The sequence below is a fragment of the Aegilops tauschii genome, chromosome 2, assembly GCF_002575655.3.
Source record: "Aegilops tauschii subsp. strangulata cultivar AL8/78 chromosome 2, Aet v6.0, whole genome shotgun sequence".
NCBI lineage: Eukaryota > Viridiplantae > Streptophyta > Magnoliopsida > Poales > Poaceae > Aegilops > Aegilops tauschii.
In genome coordinates this window covers 606,517,110-606,529,273 of record NC_053036.3, presented here as the reverse complement: position 1 = coordinate 606,529,273, position 12,164 = coordinate 606,517,110, and positions in this window count along the sequence as shown.

Sequence of the window (12,164 nt, the reverse complement as noted above, 5' to 3'; positions counted from 1 at the left end):
TTGTATTATTTATTTTCATGTTTATAATTAGACGTTTATACTCTATGCTATAACCGGTATGATTCTTGAATATGTGATTCAGAGGAAAACCCATAAGCATGTGTAGAGTTATAAACGGTAAAACCTGATTCCTAGTCTAGCATCTAGGACTAGCTCAAGTGTTGTGTGATGATCATGTTTTCCTGATCATGGGCATTTTATTAAGTGTAACGAGGATGCCAGACAACTTTGAGAGTATGATGTTAGTAGAACAATCATATTGAATTGACCAAACTTTTTTGTTATACTTTGAGATGTTATCGTCACATGTCTATGAGTTATAACACGGAGAGTCAATGTATGCTTTAGTTCCTTAGACCATGAGAGTACCGTAGTCACTTCATTACAGACAATAAACTTTGGGTTTGCTCAACCGTTATCTGTAACATGGTGCTCATAGTGACACCTCTCAGGTTCATCGAGAAGTGTGACAAGGGGCTAGATAGCTCAAAAGTGGGATTTGCTCCTCCGACAATGGAGAGATATTATTAGGGCTCTGACGGTGTGACCGCATACATCATCGTCTGGCCTGACATGGGTGACTAGGCCACAGGGATGTCGGAACATGACAACGAAAAAGAAGAACAAAACTGGTAACTAGGAGATCTATATAATGAACATGAGAATGACTCAAGAGGATACCGATATATCTCACCTCAGGTTTTGTAACAGATCGTGAAGCAAAGGGAATAACATATGATAACCAAAGGTTCACTCGAATACCATTTGCGTGAGTGTAGGGGTCAACATGGATGTCCACGGTTCCGCTGTTGATAATTGAACGAAAGGAAGTTTTGTGGTTTGTTAGAGAACTAAGGAGAATAAGAGAATGGGCTTCGAAAGAGTTTCGGTTATTCCCATAAATGTTCTAGGAGGTCCCGGGAAGGTCCTAGGAACTTTCGGTGATTTCCAGAAGGTTATGGAACCTTCCAGATAAATTCAAAGTGTCCTTGGTGCGAGGACACCTTGGTTGGGCCAAGGAGTAAGGCCCACGAGGCCTTAGGTCGGTGCACAAAGGGGTTGCGTGGAAGGCAGGGGCTAGATGATACATCTCCAATGTATCTATAATTTTGGTTTGTTCCATGCTATTATAGTATCAATAGTGGATGTTTTATATACATTTACAAGCAATTATATATCATTTTTTAGGACTTACCTATTAACTTAGTGCCCAGTGCTAGTTGGTGCTTTTTTTGCCTATTTATGGTTTTTCAGAATATCAGTACAAACGAAGTCAAAACGCGACGAAATTTTTTAGAGATTTTTTTTCTGGACAAAAGAGACCTTGGAAGCTCCGGGAGGGGAAGAGAAGATGGAGCAGTGGCCCAGGAGGCACCAGGGCGCACCTAGGGGGTAGGGCACGCCCTGGTGGCTTGTGGGGCCTGATGTCTACTACACAACCTTCTTCTTGTAGACGTTGTTGGGCCTCCAAGTGCAGAGGTTTGTAGGACAGTAGCAAATTTCCCTCAAGTGGATGACCTAAGGTTTATCAATCCGTGAGAGGCGTAGGATGAAGATGGTCTCTCTCAAGCAACCCTGCAACCAAATAACAAAGAGTCTCTTGTGTCCCCAACACACCCAATACAATGGTAAATTATATAGATGCACTAGTTCGGCGAAGAGATGGTGATACACGTGCAATATGGATGGTAGATATAGGTTTTTGTAATCTGAAAATATAAAAACAGCAAGGTAGCAAGCGATAAAAGTGAGCGTAAATGGTATTGCAATGCTAGGAAACAAGGCCTAGGGTTCATACTTTCACTAGTGCAAGTTCTCTCAACAATAATAACATAATTGGATCATGTAACTATCCCTCAACATGCAAAAAAGAGTCACTCCAAAGTCACTAATAGCGAAGAACAAACGAAGAGATTATGGTAGGGTACGAAACCACCTCAAAGTTATCCTTTCTGATCGATCTATTCAAGAGTCCGTAGTAAAATAACATGAAGCTATTCTTTCCGTTCAATCTATCATAGAGTTCGTACTAGAATAACACCTTAAGACACAAATCAACCAAAACCCTAATGTCACCTAGATACTCCAATGTCACCTCAACTATCCGTGGGTATGATTATACGACATGCATCACACAATCTCGGATTCATCTATTCAACCAACACAAAGAACTTCAAAGAGTGCCCCAAAGTTTCTACCGGAGAGTCAAGACGAAAACGTGTGCCAACCCCTATGCATAGGTTTATGGGCGGAACCCGCAAGTTGATCACCAAAACATACATCAAGTAGATCACGTGATATCCCATTGTCACCACAGATAAGCACATGCAATACATACATCAAGTGTTCTCAAATCCTTAAAGACTCAATCCGATAAGATAACTTCAAAGGGAAAACTCAATCCATTACAAGAGAGTAGAGGGGGAGAAACATCATAAGATCCAACTATAATAGCAAAGCTCGCGATACATCAAGATCGTACCACCTCAAGAACACGAGAGAGAGAGAGATCAAACACATAGCTACTGGTACATACCCTTAGCCCCGAGGGTGAACTACTCCCTCCTCGTCATGGAGAGCGCCGGGATGATGAAGATGGCCACCGGTGAGGGATCCCCCTCCGACAGGGTGCCGGAACAGGGTGCCGATTGGTTTTTGGTGGCTACAGAGGTTTGCGGCGGCGGAACTCCTGATCTATATTGTTCCCCGAAGTTTTTAGGGTATATGGATATATATAGGCGGAAGAAGTACATCAGGGAGCCACGAGGGGCCCACGAGGGTGGAGGGCGCGCCCTGGGGGGTGGACGCGCCCCCCTGCCTCGTGCCTTCCTTGTTGCTTCCCTTACGTATACTCCAAGTCTTCTGGATTGCTCCCGTTCCAAAAATAACTTTCCCGAAGGTTTCATTCCGTTTGGACTCCGTTTGATATTCCTTTTCTGCGAAACACTGAAACAAGGGAAAAAACAGGAACTGGCACTGGGCTCTGGGTTAATAGGTTAGTCCCAAAAATAATATAAAACTGTATAATAAAGCCCATTAAATATCCAAGATGGATAATATAATAGCATGAATACTTCATAAATTATAGATACGTTGGAGACGTATCAGCACCCCCAAGCTTAATTCATGCTCGTCCTCGAGTAGGTAAATGATAACAGAAATAATTTATGAAGTGTGAATGCTAGCAGGTGCACAAGTTTGATCAATGATAATTTCAATCACCTTTTCTAGCATCATCATATGTCATAACAATAGCTCAACTCATAAAGCTTCTCATGATCAAGTAACAAGCAATTCAGATGTTAAAGTACAGATCATAAACCTTCTTGAAGACTAACAAACCGTGTTATTAGTCATCAAACAATTACAATTCATCTTATTTTCAGGAAGAGTCTATGTCAGAGCTTTGATTTAGCAAACTCCACATACTCAACTATCATTTAGTCTTTCACAATTGCTAACACTCACGCGATATTTATGGGTTCAAAGTTTTAATCAGACACAGAGAAAGATAGGGGCTTATAGATTCGCCTCCCAACCTTTTACCTCAAGGGTAATGTCAACAATAATAGCTCATGATGCCTTACATCCAATTGGATATATATATCAGAATCTTTCCAACACAATGTGCTTGCCAAAGGATAAAATGTAAAAAGGAAAGGTGAAGATCACCATGACTCTTGCATAAAAGTAAAAGATAGGCCCTTCGCAGAGGGAAGCAGAGGTTGCCATGCGCTTTTATAGTTGGATGCACAAAATCTTAATGCGAGGGAACGTCACTTTATATTGCCACTTGTGATAGGGACCTTTATTATGCAGTCCGTCGCTTTTATTGCTTCCATATCACAAGATCGTATAAAACTTATTTTCTCCACACTAAAAGATCATACATATTTAGAGAGCAATTTTTATTGCATGCACCGATGACAACTTACTTGAAGGATCTTACTCAATCCATAGGTAGGTATGGTGGACTCTCATGGCAATATTGGTTTAAGGGATGTTTGGAAGCACAAGTAGTATCTCTACTTGGTGCAAAGAATTTGGCTAGCATGAGGGGGAAAGGCAAGCTCAACGTGTTGGGCGATCCATGACAATATACTTTATTTCGGATATAAGAAAACATAACCCATTATGTTGTCTTCCTTGTCCAACATCAACCTTTTAGCAAGTCTTATTTTAATGAGTGCTTACAATTACAAAAGATGTCCAAGATAGTATATTTATATGTGAAATCTCTCTTCCTTCAATATTCTTTCATGAATTGTTCAAGTGACCAATACAATGTTTGCTAACCTTCAACAAATTTACCACCTCTACTTCTTATATGTAAAGTCATTACTCCCCATGGGATAAGCATATGAAACATATATAATTTCAGATTTATGATATTCAATTCATTCAACCATTTACTCATAGGATATAAGTGAAGCACACGAGTAAATGACAAACTACTCCAAAAAGATATAAGTGAAGATCAATGAGTAGTTAAATAATTATTTAGCTATGTGAAGACTCTCCCATTTAATAATTTCAGATCTTAGTATTTTATTCAAACAGCAAGCAAAGCTAAAGAAAATAAAACGATGCTCCAAGCAAAACACATATCATGTGGTGAATAAAAATATAGCTCCAAGTAAAGTTACCGATGAACGAAGACGAAAGAGGGGATGCCATCCGGGGCATCCCCAAGCTTAGGCTCTTGGTTATCCTTGAATATTACCTTGGGGTGCCTTGGGAATCCCCAAGATTAGGCTCTTTCCACTCCTTATTCCATAGTCCATCGAATCTTTACCCAAAACTTGAAAACTTCACAACACAAAACTTAACAGAAAACTCGTAAGCTCCGTTAGTATAAGAAAATAAATCACCACTTAGGTACTGTAATGAACTCATTATTTATTTGTATTGATGTTAAATCTACTGTATTCCAACTTCTCTATGGTTTATAAACTATTTTACTAGCCATAGATTCATCAAAATAAGCAAACAACGCACGAAAAACAGAATCTGTCAAAAACAGAACAGTCTGTAGTAATCTGTATCAAACGTATACTTATGGAACTCCAAAAATTCTGAAATAAATTGGTGGACCTGAGGAATTTGTCTAGTAATCATCTGCAAAAATAATCAACTAAATAGGACTCTCCAGTAAAAAGTTTTAGCTAATCTCGTGAGCGCTAAAGTTTCTGTTTTTTACAGCAAGATCATAAAGACTTCACCCAAGTCTTCCCAAAGGTTCTACTTGGCACAAACACTAATTAAAACACAAAACCACATCTAAAAAGAAGCTAGATGGATTATTTATTCCTAAACAGAACCAAAAAGCAAAATACTAAAATAAAATTGGGTTGCCTCCCAACAAGCGCTATCGTTTAACGCCCCTAGCTAGGCATGATGATTTCAATGATGCTCACATAAAAGATAGGAATTGAAATATAAAGCGAGCATCATGAAGAATATGAATAGCACATTTAAGTCTAACCCACTTCCTATGCATAGGGATTTTGTGAGCAAACAACTTATGGGAACAATAATCAACTTGCAAAGGAAGGTAAAACAAGCATAACTTCAAGATTTTAAGCACATAGAGAGGAAACTTGATATTATTGCAATTCCGACAAGCATACATTCCTCCCTCATAATAATTTTCAGTAGCATAATGAATGAATCCAACAATATAACCATCACATGAAGCATTCTTTTCATGATGCATAAGCATAGAATTTTTATTACTCTCCACATAAGCAAATCTATTCTCATCAATAGTAGTGGGAGCAAACTCAACAAAATAACTATAATGTGATTGAAAATTAAGATCAAGATGACAAGTTTCATGGTTATCATTATTCTTTATAACATACGTGTCATCACAATAATCATCATAGATAGGAGGCATGCTTTCATCATAATAAATTTGCACATCAAAACTTGGGGGACTAAAAATATCATATTCATCAAACATAGCATCCCCAAGCTTGTGGCTTTGCATATCATTAGCATCATGGGTATTCAAATAATTCATACTAACAATATTGCAATCATGCTCATCATTCAAAGATTTACTGCCAAACATTTTAATGCATTCTTCTTCTAACACTTTGGCACAATTATTGGAATCCTTATTTTCATGAAAGACATTAAAAAGATGAAGCATATGAGGTACCCTCAATTCCATTTTTTTGTAGTTTTCTTTTATAGACTAAACTAGTGATAAAACAAGAAACTAAAAGATTCGATTGCAAGATCTAAAGATATACCTTCAAGCACTAACCTCCCCGGCAACGGCACCAGAAACTGCTTGATGTCTACTACACAACCTTCTTCTTGTAGACGTTGTTGGGCCTCCAAGTGCAGAGGTTTGTAGGACAGTAGCAAATTTCCCTCAAGTGGATGACCTAAGGTTTATCAATCCGTGCGAGGCGTAGGATGAAGATGGTCTCTCTCAAGCAACCCTGCAACCAAATAACAAAGAGTCTCTTGTGTCCCCAACACACCCAATACAATGGTAAATTGTATAGGTGCACTAGTTCGGCGAAGAGATGGTGATACAAGTGCAATATGGATGGTAGATATATGTTTTTGTAATCTGAAAATATAAAAACAGCAAGGTAGCAAGCGATAAAAGTGAGCGTAAATGGTATTGCAATGCTAGGAAACAAGGCCTAGGGTTCATACTTTCACTAGTGAAAGTTCTCAATAATAACATAATTGGATCATATAACTATCCCTCAACATGCAACAAAGAGTCACTCCAAAGTCACTAATAGCGGAGAACAAATGAAGAGATTATGGTAGGGTACGAAACCACCTCAAAGTTATCCTTTCTGATCGATCTATTCAAGAGTCCGTAGTAAAATAACATGAAGCTATTCTTTCCGTTCAATCTATCATAGAGTTCTTAATAGAATAACACCTTAAGACACAAATCAACCAAAACCCTAATGTCACCTAGATACTCCAATGTCACCTCAAGTATCCGTGGGTATGATTAGACGATATGCATCACACAATCTCGGATTCATCTATTCAACCAACACAAAGAACTTTAAAGAGTGCCCCAAAGTTTCTATCGGAGAGTCAAGACGAAAACGTGTGCCAACCCCTATGCATAGGTTTATGGGCGGAACCCGCAAGTTGATCACCAAAACATACATCAAGTAGATCACGTGATATCCCATTGTCACCACAGATAAGCACATGCAATACATACATCAAGTGTTCTCAAATCCTTAAAGACTCAATCCGATAAGATAACTTCAAAGGGAAAATTCAATCCATTACAAGAGAGTAGAGGGGGAGAAACATCATAAGATCCAACTATAATAGCACAGCTCGCGATACATCAAGATCGTACCACCTTAAGAACACGAGAGAGAGAGAGAGATCAAACACATAGCTACTGGTACATACGCCCAGCCCCGAGGGTGAACTACTCCCTCCTCGTCATGGAGAGCGCCGGGATGATGAAGATGGCCACCGATGAGGATTCCCCCTCCGGCAGGGTGACGGAACGGGGTCCTGATTGGTTTTTGGTGGCTATAGAGGCTTGCGGCGGCGGAACTCCCGATATATTCTGTTCCCCGAAGTTCTTAGGGTATATGGATATATATAGATGGAAGAAATACATCAGGGGAGGCAGGAGGGGCCCACGAGGGTGGAGGGCGCGCCCAGGGGGGTGGGCGCGCCCCCCTGCCTCGTGCCTTCCTCGTTTCTTTCCTTACGTATACTCCAAGTCTTCTGGATTGCTCCCGTTCCAAAAATAACTTTCCTGAAGGTTTCATTCCGTTTGGACTCCGTTTGATATTCCTTTTCTGCGACACACTGAAACAAGGGAAAAACAGGAACTGGCACTGGGCTCTGGGTTAATAGGTTAGTCCCAAAAATAATATAAAAGTGTATAATAAAGCCCATTAAACATCCAAGATGGATAATATAATAGCATGAATACTTCATAAATTATAGATGCGTTGGAGACGTATCAGGGCCCACGTGGCTCCGTTTGACCTAACTCCGCCTCTATAAATTCTCTAAAACCGAGAAACAAATAGAGAGCCAGCCAAAATACTTTTTTCACCGCCGCAAGTTCCAGAACCACGAGATCCCATCTGGAAGCCTTTTCCAGCACCCTGCCGGAGGGGGATTCCATCACGGAGTAGTTTACCACAGACCTACGGGTCCATAGTTAGTAGCTAGATGGTTCTCTCTCTCTCTCTCTCTCTCTCTCTATTTTTGACCTTCAATACAATGTTCTCCTCGATGTTCTTCGAGTTCTATCCGATGTAATGACTTTTTGTGGTGTGTTTGTTGGATCCGATGAATTGTGAGTTTATGATCAGATTTATCCATGAATATTATGTGAGTTTTCTCTGAACTCTTTAATGCATGATTCTTATAGCTTCGTATTTCTCTCCGATCTATTGATTTGGTTGGCTAGCTAGATTGAGTTTTCTTGCAATGTGAGAGGTGCTTTGTAATGGGTTCGATCTTGCGGTGCTTAATCCCAGTGACAGAAAGGGACATGGCACGTATTTGTATCATCGCCATTAAGGATAAAAAGATGGGGTTTATTCATGCGTGAGTTTACTTTGTCTACATCATGTCATCTTGCTTAAGGCGTTACTCCGCTCTTTATGAACTTAGTACTCTAGATGCATGCTGGGTAACGGTCGATGTGTGGAGTAATAGTAGTAGATGCATACAGGAGTCGGTCTACTTGTCTCAGACATGATGCCTTTATACATGATCATTGCCTTGGATATCGTCATTATTATTCGCTTTTCTATCAATTGCCCAACAGTAATCTGTTTACCCACCGTATGCTATTTTCAAGAGAGAAGTCTCTAGTGAAAACTATGCCCCGGGTCTACGTTTATCATATATAAATCCTAAAATACTTTGCTGCAATTTTACTTTATTTATTTTATTTTGTATTTTTGTTCAATCTATCTATCAAACACCATACAATTTAATCTTGCACGTAACCGTCAAGGGATTGAAAACACCTTGTTCACGTTGGGTGCAAGGATATTTTGTTTGTTTGCAGGTGTTGCTAACGAGGTGTTGTGTGGTTCTCCAACTGGATTGATAACCTTGGTTCTTAACTGAGGAAAATACTTATCTCTACTGTACCGCATCATCCTATCCTCTTCAGGGAAATTCCAACGCAGTTCACAAGTAGCACTAGACGCCTGGGTTCACGACGTCTACCTCTATGCCAGACGCGGGAGTCCGTGGCGTTTACGCGAACGCTAGGATCCGTGGCGTTTAGCCCTAGAGTCCGAGGAGGTCTCATCTTTTAGGTCCAAACCGACTTTGCAGAAGTCCCCTGTTGGAAATATGCCCTAGAGGCAATAATATTGTATTATTATATTTCCGTGTTCATAATTAACAGTTTACATTTCATGCTATAACTGCTATGATCTTGGAATATGCGATTCGGTGGAAAACTCATATGCACATGTGGAATGATAAACGGTAAAGAATAGGTTCCTAGTCTTACCTCTAATACCAGCTTAAGTGTTGTTGGTGATCATGTTTTCCGGATCTTAGGATATAGTCCTAAAACAACATTGAGAGTATATGACATTATAAGAACGATCATAGTGAATCGACCCAACTTGTTTGTTATGCTTTGAGATAATATCGTCTGAAATCAATTTTTATAAAACGGAGTGTTAACGTGTGATTTAGTTCCTTAGACCACGATACTATCTTAGTCACTTCTTACCGTACGATGGACTTTGGGGTTACTCAAATGTTATCTGTAACTAGGTGATCATAACGACAACTTACAAGTTCATCAGAAAGTTTGACAAGGGACTAGATAGTTCGAGAGTGGAATTCTCTCCTTTGATTATGGAGAGATATTCTTAGAGCCCTCTTAGTGTGACGACATCCATCATCGTCTGTCCAGACACAGGTGACTACATCACAGGGATGTCGAAACACTTCAACGAGAAAGAAGAACAAAACAGCAACGAGAATGACGGTATAGTGAGCATGTGCATGACTCAAGAGGATACTGGCACACCTCGGGTTTTGTAAAGTATCACGAAGCAAAGGGAACATCACATGATAACCAAAGGTTCATTCGAATGTCATTTGTGTAATCATAGGGATCGAAATGGACGTCCACGATTCCGCTATCGGTCATTGAACGAAGTTGTTTCGTTCATGTCTATGTTTTACTAAACCTACGAGGTCACAAACTTAAGGTATTCATGATCTGCTGAGTGTTAATAGGAAGAGAGTATCGAGAATTTATTTGTGGAATTATTTCATTAATATCCGAAATAGTTCCAAGAGGAACCGAAGCATTTCAGGGTCACCGAAAGGGTTTCAGAGTTTATCGGGCAATACCAGGTATTCCAGATAAATAATATATAGGTGGAAAATCTTTCCGGTGATGATAAATTACATATAAAAGGCTCTAGTAATTTTTAGGAGGCTTTTATATTTATTTTAATATCAACATGCCTTAAAAGGCCAAGTGGTGGGATGTTAATTGGGCCACAAGGGCCTAATAGGGGAGGCGCCACACATTAGCATTTTTGGAGGCCAAGGGGAGGCCAAATTGGAGTAGGAATCCCACTCCTTGGCCGACCTAAGGGGGGAGGTTTTCTCCCCCCTTGTGGTACCCCCCTTCCCTCCTCCAACCTATATGTACTAGAGGTTTTGGGCTCTTTGATATACACAAGTTTTGGAGCCTCCTCTAGTTCATCTAGTTCTATTTCTAGTTGGTCCTAGTTGACTAATTAGAGCTAGAGCTAGTTCCTCTAATCCTCATAATTAGAAGCCAGTGTGGTGCTAATCTCCTTCCTCAAATTCTCTAGCAACGATTATCTTTGGACGGCGAAGCACTGCCATATTGTGAAGATGGAACACTTGCAACCAAGTACAGAAGCCGTGCTTTCAGTCTTCCATCCGAGGGATCGTTTGACGGCGCTTCGAGGGATCGTCATCAATAGTACGAGGGACTCCAAGTATGATCTACACCGGCTCATCTACTTCCGCTGCTCTCCGGAGTTGGTAACGATCGTTGATCCAAACCCCATATGCATCTTTAAATTGTTCCTTGGTGATCGTAGGGCGGATTTTTTTGTTTTCTACTATGTTTCCCAACACCCTCTGACAGTGTCCTGGATTAGTGGTGCACACCACGTCGACCTATCATTCATGGGCCGGGCCAAGGACCCGCCAACTATTGAAAATATGCCTAGAGGCAATAATATTTTACTCCCCCCGTGCCAGTGCATTAGTCAGATTACGAAAACCAAATAATCCCAAAACACTTAGGCACGGTGCATTAACTCCCACCTCGTTTTTCTTGTTTCTTGACATGAATAAAGGAATCAATCAATAAGAGACATGGGGCGTGTATGTTTTTATTGACTTGAGACTACCTAACATGACATGCAGTGGTCAGTTCATTGCATGCAATGGTATTAATTAGCGAATAAACATTAAGTTCTCTCATTTTCCCCTCCACCTTGGTCATGGTGCACAGTGTAAGATGACTTATGCACCGATACGGAGGGAGTATTATTATTTCCATTTTTATAATTAAATGCTATAACTGCTGTGATCCTAGAATATGCGATTTAGTGGAAAACTCATATGCATGTGTGGAATGATAAACGGTAAAACCTGATTCCTAATCTCGCCTCTAAGACTAGCTAAAGTGTTTTTTGTGATCATGTTTTCTGGATCTTGTGATATCGTTAAGTGTAACGATAGTACTAGAACAACTTTGAGATATGTCATTAGAAGAATTATCATATTGAATTGACCCAACTTGTTCGTTATACTTTGAGATGCTATCATCATAAGTTAATCGTTATAACATGGAGATTTAACATATGCTTTAGTTCCTTAGATCATGAGAGTATCATAGTCATTCCTTACCATACGATGGACTTTGGGGTTGCTCAAACATCATCTGTAATACGGTGATCATAATGACAATTTTCAGGTACATCAGAATGTTTGACAAGGGACTAGATAGCTCAAGAGTGGCGTTTGCTCCTCCGATGATGGATAGATATTCTTAGGTCCCTCTCGGTATGACAACATCCATTATCATCTGGCCAGACACGGGTGACTAGGTCACGGGGATGCCAGAACATGTCAATGAGAATTACGAACAAAACTGGTAACGAGGA